At 43.2% G+C, this 11,414-nt stretch overlaps 2 non-coding genes across 2 annotated transcripts; both read left to right on the top strand.

Moving 5' to 3' along the window:
* The first annotated feature begins 3,480 nt into the window (after window positions 1-3,480).
* On the top strand, window positions 3,481-3,552 carry Trnaa-agc15 (transfer RNA alanine (anticodon AGC) 15). The gene has a single exon. It is a non-coding gene; the product is annotated as a tRNA-Ala (tRNA).
* Window positions 3,553-10,008: 6,456 nt separating this feature from the next.
* Trnat-cgu4 (transfer RNA threonine (anticodon CGU) 4) lies at window positions 10,009-10,082 on the top strand. The gene has a single exon. It is a non-coding gene; the product is annotated as a tRNA-Thr (tRNA).
* The last annotated feature ends 1,332 nt before the right edge of the window (window positions 10,083-11,414 follow it).

Genomic DNA, 11,414 nt, shown 5'->3' with positions numbered 1-11,414 from the left:
TGCAACAACAAAACACAACTGTAGAACACCTTGATGGGAACCCCTAAAACACCTTCCCAGAAACCGAACTGCCGACCAAAGAACATGCAAGGACACAGCCCCTCCCTTCCCCAACGTATGCAGTAGACATGGAACCTGGTCTTCATGAGGGTCCTCCAACAACTGGAGAGGGCGCTTACGCTGACTCTGTTGCCTGCCTGCGGACCCTGTCCACCTCTCTAGGCTGTCTTGGCTAGACTCAGTGGGAGAGTTTGTGCCTAGTCCTGCACAGGGTGTCAGGGTGGATTGATAACCAGGAGCGACCTCCTCTTTCTACAGATGAAGGAGGAGGGATGGGGCATGGGGATTCGTGAGGGGAGGGGACTGGGAGGAAAGGAGGAACTGTGATCGAGATGTAAACTAAATAAATAATTAATTAATGGGGGAAAACAAAGACCTCAAGATTCCTTTTCTACTGAACAATTTTTCACATTAGTAAACCGGGAGTATATCTTCTGCTTTAATTTATTTTTTTTCTGTAAATTATGGAAATATGCTCTGAGACTTGACTAAGAATCACTGATTGCGTTGGAAGCCAGCCTGGGCAAGGGGAGTGTGAGCGTGGTTTTCAAAGTTCACACAAAGTGTCTGCTTTTCTTTGTATTTACTTCAATCACAGCGGCCATTTTTTAAAGCTACAAGAACATGACTGTATAGTGATGTTTTCTAAGCAGTTGCTCTGAGCGTTCATGTAATTTTTTTTATTTGATATGTCAAACTAATTTGTTTTTATTTCTCATACTAGTTAGGGACTTGTTGACTTTGAAGGAAAGTTATATGCTTAGCCTAAATCAACTCACTTCAATTTTAGGATAACAAAGAATAAGTTATAAGATATTTCTTGGAAGGAAATGGTATTGATTTTACTAGGTTAAGAGGCATGGCTTACCTGCATGACTGACCATTCATCCATCTCCGTGTATGGGGTACATGACTACCTGAGCAAAACTAAGTTTATAAGACTAATAATGAGAAACGAGGAAAGACTGTTGGGAAACAACCATGGGCTGCTGCCTTGCCCCATAGACATTAATTATATGGAACCTAAGCCCTGTTCACCTTTCCCAATGTTCTAAAACACTGATCTCTGGACTGTGTTTCCAAGGTTAAATCGCCCGTTCTTTCTCTTGCCATGTGGCTTGAGTTCACAGGATGTTTTTGTATTTTTATGTGACCTGTTCCTTATCACTCCGATTTCATGTCAGCAAGGAATGCAGGAGGAAGAAAGCATATAATGCAACCTCAGCATCTAGGAGGCTGATGCAGGAGGATTGCTGTGACTGTAAGCCCAGCCTGGTCTATAAAGCTACAGAGTGAGCTCAAATAACAAAGAAGCAATGTCAAAACCAACCAACCAACCAACCAGAGTATAGGTGCTGGGGAGATGACCCAGTGGGCGAAATGCTTAAGCAGGTGGATCTGCCTTTGAATTCCATAATATGTATAGTAAAGCCAGACTCTACCACTTACTGGCTAGTTTAACCTAAATGACAAGCTCCAGGTTCAGTGAGAGACTATCTCAAAAACTAACGGGAACGAATCAGGACTGCAGAGGCTCTCAGCTTTCTGCACTAAGTGACCACCAGGTTCTTCCCCTTCCTCCAAAACACATCCACCCAAAGGTGGAATTTATTATTTATTGTTATTTATTATTTGTGTTATTATTTTCAATGCATTTAATATCCTGCGTTTTGAAGTCCAGATAGGGACTCTGGGTGAACTGTCAGGTGAGTGTGGTCAGGCAGACTGTGCACCACTTGGTACTACTGGAAATTTAGGTTACCTTGTACTCCCCAAATCTGTGTAGAGTATGGAATCCCTTCAGAAGAACTTTGAGGTCTTACTTTTAAGATTTTTAAGATTAAGAAGGAAAGTTGCAACTGTAGTTAACAATACTGTATTTTACACTGAGAACATTGAAAGCAGAACTCAAGTTAAATGTTCTTTACCCACTCAGGTGCACACACAAGTGAATGGACGAGTGCACGCAGTTACCCACAGGTGAAAACAGAAGGAAGCTTTTAGAGTTGATGAGTGTGTTAACTTTCTTGACCATGATGATGTTTCCAGTGGTTCACACATATGTTCAAACTCACCAACTAGTATACATTGTATAGTTTCAGCTTAAAAACAGATTTGTTTTGCTTTGTATTTAGAATTGCTGAGCCCAAAGAGATGGCTGGGCGGTCAAGAGCACTGGCTGTTCTTCTGGAGGATAGAGGGTTTGATTCTTAACACTATATAGTGGATCACAACTCTGTAACTCCAATTCCAGGAAACAGATACCCTTTTCCATCCTCTGTTGCACCCATGTGTCATACATTTGCCTCTGTCTGTCTGTCTGTCTGTCTGTCTCTATATGTGTTTGCCTGTGAGCTTTATTATGGCTGTTTTTCAAAGAACACAACTTCATTACTGTTATCTCCTTCCCACCTTACCTGAGCTCAGTGCCCCTTTCCCATGCTTTCTAGGCTAAGTGAGAACTTGTAGCAATTCTTTTCCTTTAGCGCCCCTGCCCCCAAAGCACTGCTTTACAGGTGTTGTGCTGTGCCAGATCAGAGCAGAACTTTAAAACTCAACGACAGAGATACATTTCTTTAGGGAAGGGAAAGGGAAGGAGAGAAAGGGAGAGGGGAGAGGAGAGAGGGGAGAGGGGATAGCGAAGAGGGGGAAGAGAAGGGAGAAAAAGGGAGGGGGAAGGGGAGGGAAGAGGAGGGGAAGGGGAAGGGAAGAGAGAACTCTCCAGGCAGGAATAAGACCCTACTTCCTGAATAGGAAATTTACAAAAGTGGAAGAGCCATTATTCGTACAGAAAGCAAACCCCAGAGAAAAGTAGCCGAGTCGGCGAGAAGAGCACTCCTGACTGCATCCCTGTCTCCTCTCAAAAGTCACTGAAGAGTCTGAGATTTCAAGTTCTATGGGTTTCATTGGCTTCCTTTGGATAAAGCCTGGCGCGGCGAAGATCGGCGGAAGGGAAGTCTCTAACATCTTTATTCTTAAAACGTTCTCTGTGGCTAAGACAGGGGGGCTGGGTTTTATTGTAGAACTCTGTCCTCCAAGGCTCCTAATTTTCATTGTCTTTCATAGCTCTAGGACAGACTGCGGAGACCGTATGACAACGGCAGGTGAGTGCTTTCTTCCTCTCCGTAATTATAGGTAACACTTGGCAAAGGGTTCCCCAACTTTTCTGGGAGGATCTGTCCTTAGTCCTGAAGGAAGAAAAGAGGATCCCGGTCGCTTTTTAAACTGAGGTTTTAGACCCCAGACAGTTCATAACCCTCACTGGCGTGTCTGTGAAAGTGCAGGTTGATCAGAATACCCCTTGTGTTGGGGGCCTCTTTATTTATTTTATTATTTTGACAAAGAAGACCAAAATAACAATTCTAGAAAGGCTCTTGAATTTTTATGAAGATGAATAGGAAACAGGCATTTCTGGGCAGTGGGGATGTAGCTCAGTGGTAGAGCGCATGCTTAGCATGCATGAGGTCCTGGGTTCGATCCCCAGCATCTCCAGATTTTTGATGGTGGGGAAGGCCCACATTCATTTTTAGAATTTCAATTCTCTCTTTAGCCTGTTTCGGGCTATGCACAAAGCTATTCCTACTAATTTGTTATTGCTGTTCGCAAACGAACAGGTTTAGTTAACCAGCTGTATTAGGAACTGTATTTGCACCAATCTTGGGGACGCTCTCGTGGCTCCAGTCTGGGATCAGGGAAGATGCACATCCGCACCTCTGAATGCTGAGGACTGGTGCTCTTCTGCCTCTCCCGACTCCTCGCACAACTAGTGACTGTTTCTGTAGCACTGTGTAAGGGGCTTTGTCTAGTGGGCCCTTTGTCCGGAGGGATTCCTCCTTGAACTTTTCCCTCTACTCCCAACTTTCGACACTGATATTAACAAGTAAAGGGAGTTTAGAAAAGTTTTCCAGTGGCTTTATTCCTTCCACTGCCCCACCTCATCTGGTCCCCAACCAAGTCCAGAGCAACCATTATTGGCATTCTGCCTGGTTACAAATGAATTAAAAGCTTTTAAACCTGGGGATGTAGGGGTTGTGGAGAGTTACCAGGTTGGGGTATGGATTAGTCAAGTTCTTGAAGAGAACAACAGATACCAGCTCTTCCTTCTGTCTGACTACAGCATTTTGAACAATCAATTATAATAGGGTCTTGTGCTGAAGCAACTTGGTCCTAAGGAAAGAGGACATTAAGGTGTGAGTCTTAGGCATGCTAAGGTGTTTTTGGGCTTGGTAATCCTTCTGGTTAAATCAGTCTGTTCTAACAACAGATACCAGCTCTTCCTTCTGTCTGACTACAGCATTTTGAACAATCAATTATAATAGGGTCTTGTGCTGAAGCAACTTGGTCCTAAGGAAAGAGGACATTAAGGTGTGAGTCTTAGGCTTGCTAAGGTGTTTTTGGGCTTGGTAATCCTTCTGGTTAAATCAGTCTGTTCTGCCAACTACTGACAACAGTATAGGTCTGAGAAATGCGACTGTAAGATGGTACTAAGATCCAAGAGTACTTTAGTTAATTCAAAAATAGCCACAGCGTTCATCAGCTTTTCAGGCCACAGGCTAAGAGTCCAGAGGCCTTTTCCTCATGAGTGGTAGTCATTTCTGCTACGTCATGCTTCTGCAATCTAACCGGAACTTGCCAGATCCCAAGACTTCTACTCATCAGTTTTAGGGTTTGAATTTTGGGGGGTTTTTTTGTTTGTTTTGTTTTTTGCTATTGGTGTTGTTTGTTTTATTGGTGGAGAGTCAGGAGATCAAATCTAGTGCATGGGAGGCAACCAACCACTCCATTTCTGACCTCTTAGCTGTATTCCCAGGCCTCTTTCTACTGTTTAGTTTGAAGCAAGTTCTCACTAATTTGCTCAGGCTAGCCTCCAGGTATCTGGGATGACAGCTCTGGCCACCATTCCTGGTTTGGTAACTAGCTTCAGGCTGTGGTTACTCCTTACCCGCCTTTCACTCCCCACTCGGCTTCCTTTGATGTCACTTCATGGCCATCAGCAGAATACACTGTGATGGCCAATCTTGGTTGTCAACTTGACTTCATTTAAAATGAATGAAAACCCAAGCAGATGGGCACTCTGTCCATCCTGTTCCTCCAGAAAACCCTGAAGAATAGCACTCTGTTAAGCCTAGGCATGGTGACACATGCCATCAATCCCAGCAATTGGGACAGAGGCAGGCAAATCTCTGAGTTTTAGAGCATGGTTTACAGTCAGAGCTATACACTGAGAGTATGTCTTAGAAACAAGCAGACAGACAGACAAAATTAAAAATTCATTCACTGCCATTGTTCCAGCACAGAGGCACTTCTCTGGACACCTACTCTCATATCTAGAGCTTGCACTATATTATATTATATCACATCTTCTAATACATCCTCCTTCTTCATGAAGCAGTCACGATCCCAGTTTCACCTTAGTGGGAGTACTAAAGGGGGACTCCTATGTGGGCAGCATCAAGACATTTGTCTGTACGTTTCTTCCATTTTCAGCCTTGCTGAGACATCATTGGCCACTGAAACAGTTACAGACATGCAAGCAATCCCTAGAAATGTTTTAAAATCAAAGGCAGAGGGAGGTGATTAAAAGAATGTAAGCTCTTCTTCTCGTCCTCCTCTTCTTGTAATAAAAAGTTAAATTGATGTGTTTGCAGCCTTCCTCACCCCTCTGCCACTTTCTAACACCTGCGCTGCCTCTCGATTGCGAGCTCCAGCCAAAGGAAAAGGAGGGTAAGTAAGGAGGTGCCCAAACCGCAGCTCCCTACAGAGCAGACCAGGAAACAATTGACTACAAAAGCCCACTCCCAAGAGTGTGCCCTCTACTGGAGAACTGAAGAAAACTTACCGTTACTTCCCATACCGTGGCACTCTGAAAACAGGTGCTATTGGAAGTCCACTGAACTTCTGATTTGCAAGCTCCCGTCTCAGCTTTTGGTGTGAGAAATTGCTGAGGACTTCAAAACAGATTTGCGCTTCCAGAGTGCAGCGGTTGGTGCTTTGCAGGATGCAAGTGAGGCCTATCTGGTTGGCCTTTTTGAAGATACCAACCTGTGTGCTATCCATGCCAAATGTGTAACAATAATGCCAAAAAGATATCCAGCTAGCACACCACATACGCGGAGAATGTGCTTAAGAGTCCACTATGAGGGGAAACATTTCATTCTCAAAAATTTTTTTCCTCTTCTTCCTATTCTGAATGTTAGATATTTTTTCATGGGGTCAAAGGTCAAAGTATATGATTGTGAGTGGAAACCTAGGGGACAGAATTAGGTATTGGCAGTTTCTCCATGTTCATTTGTGTGTGAATTTTTAATATAAATGCAAGGTGTAAAGCATCAATGCAAGCAAAATGTTTCAGTGAACACATTTCAACAGTTCAACTTTGTATCAATTATAAATAAACCTCGTAAAGTTTTCTGGACAAAAACCCCATTATGTTGATAAGAAGTAGCCGAGGCAGCAGGAGTGGGGATGAAGCCCTTTGCTGTCCTGGGCGGGACACTCTGAGTTCTTTCAGCAACTTCCACTCAGGTGAAGCCTGGAACGCCCTGGACTCTAACCCTCTGAGACTGTAAGTTCCAAATAAACTTTCTTCTGTAAGTGCCTTCCTTGGTCATGGGTGTCTTCGCACAGCAAGAGAAAGTAACTGAGAGAGGCTCCAGCAAGTCTGCTTCAGACATGCACATGAGGCCCCTTTAGCTGCTTCAGACCTCCTTCAGCTTGTACACTTGTTCTTCTGAAATGAATTAGGTACAGAAGACCAGTGATTGGGTATCGATTCATTGTTTATTTGAGGATCTACTTAAAGCACTGCTTGCACTGTGTATTTGCCAAGCATGACTTTACTTGCCACCTGGAACAGAATGACCTGAAGAAATAGCCAAAATGACATGCCGACTGCCACATACACATGTGTAAAATCTTGCCTACTTGCTCACTTCACCTTGTGGTTTTAGAGTCTAAAATGAGAAAGCCAACTGGATCCAGATGGAGGCTTTTCAGGACCATCCTGGCTTTGGTCCCAGAACTTCTCCTTCCACTGTCTTTGGTGTCACAGTGCTAATTCCTGAAAGTCTCCCACAACATTTCCTCAGCAAAAAACAAAGCATCCCAGTGTCTGTCCAGCTCCTGCCCTCTATGGAGGTACTGCGTCTTCGTGTGATTTCTTTACATGAATCTTGTCGAGCAGTGTGATGGTTTGAATGAGATATTCCCCATAATTTTAGGCATTTGAACACTTGGTCCTCAGTTGGTGATGTTGTTTGGGAGGTTTAAGAAGTGTGGCTTTGGTTGAGCTTTGGGGTTTCAGTTCAAGATATAAGCCTTTACCTTCTGCTGGGGTAGCCATGCCTGCCTGATGCCAGCTACGCTACCATGGTGATTAAGGACTCTTATTCTTATGGACTTAGTTAAAAAGGAGAAGCAGCTGGTTCTGAACATGTTTCCCCGCGTTGGACTGCAGATACTGTGTGGCCTCAGCTTCTGCTCTCCTGATTTCCCATCCTGATTGACTGTACCCTCCAACTGTGAGTCATGTTAAACTTTTCTTCCTTAAGTTGCTTTTGTTAGGCATTTTGAGAAAAGTACTTTTCTTTTCTTTTTTTTTTTATTTTTTTATTTTTTTTTTAAACATCCCCCTCCCCCCTCCCCTTCCTTATGGGTGTTCCCCTCCCAACCCTCCCACCATTGCCGCCCTCCCCCCATAGACTAGTTCACTGGGGGTTCAGTCTTAGCAGGACCCAGGGCTTCCCCTTCCACTGGTGCTCTTACTAGGATATTCATTGCTACCTATGGGGTCAGAGTCCAGGGTCAGTCCATGTATAGTCTTTAGGTAGTGGCTTAGTCCCTGGAAGCTCTGGTTGCTTGGCATTGTTGTACTTTTGGGGTCTCGAGCCCCTTCAAGCTCTTCCAGTTCTTTCTCTGATTCCTTCAATAGGGGACCTATTCTCAGCTCAGTGGTTTGCTGCTGGCATTCGCCTCTGTATTTGCTGTATTCTGGCTGTGTCTCTCAGGAGCGATCTACATTCGGCTCCTGTCGGCCTGCACTTCTTTGCTTCATCCATCTAGTCCAATTGGGTGGCTGTATATGTATGGGCCAAATGTGGGGCAGGCTCTGAATGGGTGTTCCTTCAGTCTCTGTTTTAATCTTTGCCTCTCCCTTCCCTGCCAAGGGTATTCTTTTTCCTCATTTAAAGAAGGAGTGAAGCATTCACATTTTGATCATCCGTCTTGAGTTTCGTTTGTTCTAGGGATCTAGGGTAATTCAAGCATTTGGGCTAATGGCCACTTATCAATGAGTGCATACCATGTATGTCTTTCTGTGATTGGGTTAGTTCACTCAGGATGATATTTTCCAGTTCCAACCATTTGCCTACGAATTTCATAAACTCGTTGTTTTTGATAGCTGAGTAGTATTCCATTGTGTAGATGTACCACATTTTCTGTATCCATTCCTCTGTTGAAGGGCATCTGGGTTCTTTCCATTTTCTGGCTATTATAAATAAGGCTGCGATGAACATAGTGGAGCACGTGTCTCTTTTATATGTTGAGGCATCTTTTGGGTATATGCCCAAGAGAGGTATAGCTGGGAAAAGTACTTTTCTTATCACTGACAAAATACCTGGCTCAAACAAGTTAAGGTGGGAAAGATTTACTTTGGCTCCTGTTTCAAAAAGTGTAATCCATTCTGGCAGAGTGGTTGGGGTGTTTGGGTCCGTGGTGAAGAGAATGTAAAACCGCTCACATTTGAACAGATGAGGAGAAGGAGAAAGGGGATGGATAGTCTGCCCTTAGCTGTTTTCTCCTTTTCTTTGCATGTAATGTGAAGCCTAAGCCTAGCGAATGGTGCCTCCCACCTTTGAGGTGGGTCTTCTTTCCTTAGTTAAAACTTTTTGAAAACGTCCCTCTCTAAAGCACTGGGGTCCTTAATCCAGTCACGTTGACAACTAAAATGAACTATCTCAGATGTTGTTTGAGCAGCTAAATTATTCACACACAGAAGAATAAAATTGGATCTCACACCATCCGTTAAACCGAACTAAAAACGAGTCATAGAACAATCAAGAATTAGAGATTGTTGATAGTCCAGAGATGCTCGGAAGTTACACATAAAGTTGTATCTTAGTAATACACACTTTGCACAAATACTTGAGCGCCCACTGATTTTGGCGCCGGCGGGATCTTGGAACCAATCCCTCTGTAAAACACTAAGCATTGCATTCGGCTTCTCCAGAATTTAGCTTCTCCAAGAGAGGATCCGTGAGGAGCATCGCAGAGCAACCACAAAAATGAAAAGCAGAGAAGGTAAGGAGCAGTTTCGGGACTCCTGACGCCTTCCGAAGACTGTAGGTACCCTAACCCTAACCCTATCCTAACCCTAACTTAACCTAACCCTAACTTAGGTCTTGGGACTCATCTCAGCGCCTTCCTAAGAGCGGTAGGACAGCGATGGACTCTGGGGTTTGCATTTTAGAAGCATGGAGCGAGCGTCAGCAGAAAGGCCTGCCGCTCTGTAGCTTTTTGCAATTGAAACGACTCTGTTTGAAAACAAAGCGTTGGGTTTTATTTTTCAATATTCAAAAGTACTATTTTTCTATCCTGTCAGGAATACCATTGATTTTGTTAGAACTTCTGACTGATATATTTTGAGACAGCGCTAAGGGAACATGCAGGCACTGACGATTCTGAGTTACCATAACTGGGAACAGGTCTAGCGTCTCTCGGAGTAATAATCTCACGGAATCCTTTCGGGTCCCTGGCTTCTTCGTTTTCGGGTACTCGCTTAGTGCAATTTCGGAATAGTCAAGTGTGCTCAAGTGTTGTTGGCCTGAAAGGGGGTCCTTTTCTTTCGGCCAGTGTCTATCCGAACGGTACATGCACAATAATTCTAAATAACATTAGCATCTCACCTAGTCAACTCCAATTTGATCCAAAACTAAAGAGGGCCTTCCGGGTGGCTCCGTGGCTTAGTTGGCTAAAGCGCCTGTCTCGTAAACAGGAGATCCTGGGTTCGAATCCCAGTGGGGCCTGAGTAATGGTTTTTGAAATTCTTAGCATGCAATCATTTTTATGCTATTATTTGGAGGTTCAGCCTCTTTGACCACTACTTCCGCTTCCTCCAAGATTACTGCTTCAAGCTCTCTAATGATCTAGCACAGCACTAAAGAATTTTTAACAGAAAATTCAAAGTGTTTCAATTTAATCCATATGAAATATTCTACTGAGTTCTCAAATTCTAAGTACTTAAACCACAATAGATGAAAAAATACTCGGAGCTTACTGGACACTTTCCATATTCATTTTGTGTCTTTTCTCCTACATGTTTAATCTACAGGAATACTCACTAAAGTAAGCATTCCCGTGCACACTTGCAGGGGAAGCAGAGGAGAATGGAAAAGAAGCAAACTGCTTACATCTCACAACCATAAAATAAAGAGACTAGAATTTAGGCTTAATATTTCTCCTGATCCCAAATACCACATCATTCTATTCATAAAAGCAGCATCCAGTATTGCTTGAAAAGATTGTTTACAGCTATATGACACACAGGCTGATCAGACAGCTCTTTGCTGTCTGTATGTATGCTCACATGTCAAAATCATGGATACAGTTTTGCGTGTCTTTTGAAGTGTTCACTGATTTCTTTAAGTTTTCTCATGTCTGTGAGCTAAAGAAAAATCATCCTTGATAATCACAAATCAAGAGCCAGCCACTAGGGCGGGGAAGACAAGGTCTGGACTTGGTGTGAGGCTCTGTCCTGGTAAACAAAGTAAAAAATAGTTTTCAAAATCACAAGTGAATATTCCAAAGATTTTAGCTGATTTAGGGAAACATAACTTTGTTTTGCTTTGGCAGTGTTGAGCATGAAACTGAGAGTCTCAGGTGTGTGTGGTGAGTACTGGACACAAAATGACAGCCATCCTTTTTCCTCCACTGGTTTATTAGAGGCACATGTCTACTCAATGAAAGCAAGACTCTAGATGGGCATGTCAAATCCACTAAGTTACATTTCTGGATGAGGGGTGACTGAAGTGGCTTCTGGAAGGAACTCTCTGAAGTGTACAATGGAAGACACACACTGATCTATTTCAGTTGGTAATTATGCAGCTCAATTCAGTTCCTCGTTTATTAAAAACTTAATTGTATTTATGATCATATGGCATATGGAAAGGTAAGTGATCTTTGTACCCAAGAGAGATAAAAGCTCACTTAGGAGGAAATGCGTAGACAGTACATAATAACAAACATAAAAACACCTTTGGGGCAGTGTTAAAGGGATGTCTGATGTTTAGGAGAACATATAAAAGGGATTTTCTTTAATCAGCTTTTATGCTTTGAATGTGAAGTTTTCCCGACAGACT

Source organism: Rattus norvegicus, chromosome 17, assembly GCF_021556685.1.
Source record: "Rattus norvegicus strain SHRSP/BbbUtx chromosome 17, alternate assembly SHRSP_T2T, whole genome shotgun sequence".
Lineage (NCBI taxonomy): Eukaryota > Metazoa > Chordata > Mammalia > Rodentia > Muridae > Rattus > Rattus norvegicus.
Note: the sequence above shows the minus strand (reverse complement) of the source record. Positions and strands in the feature narration are given on the sequence as shown.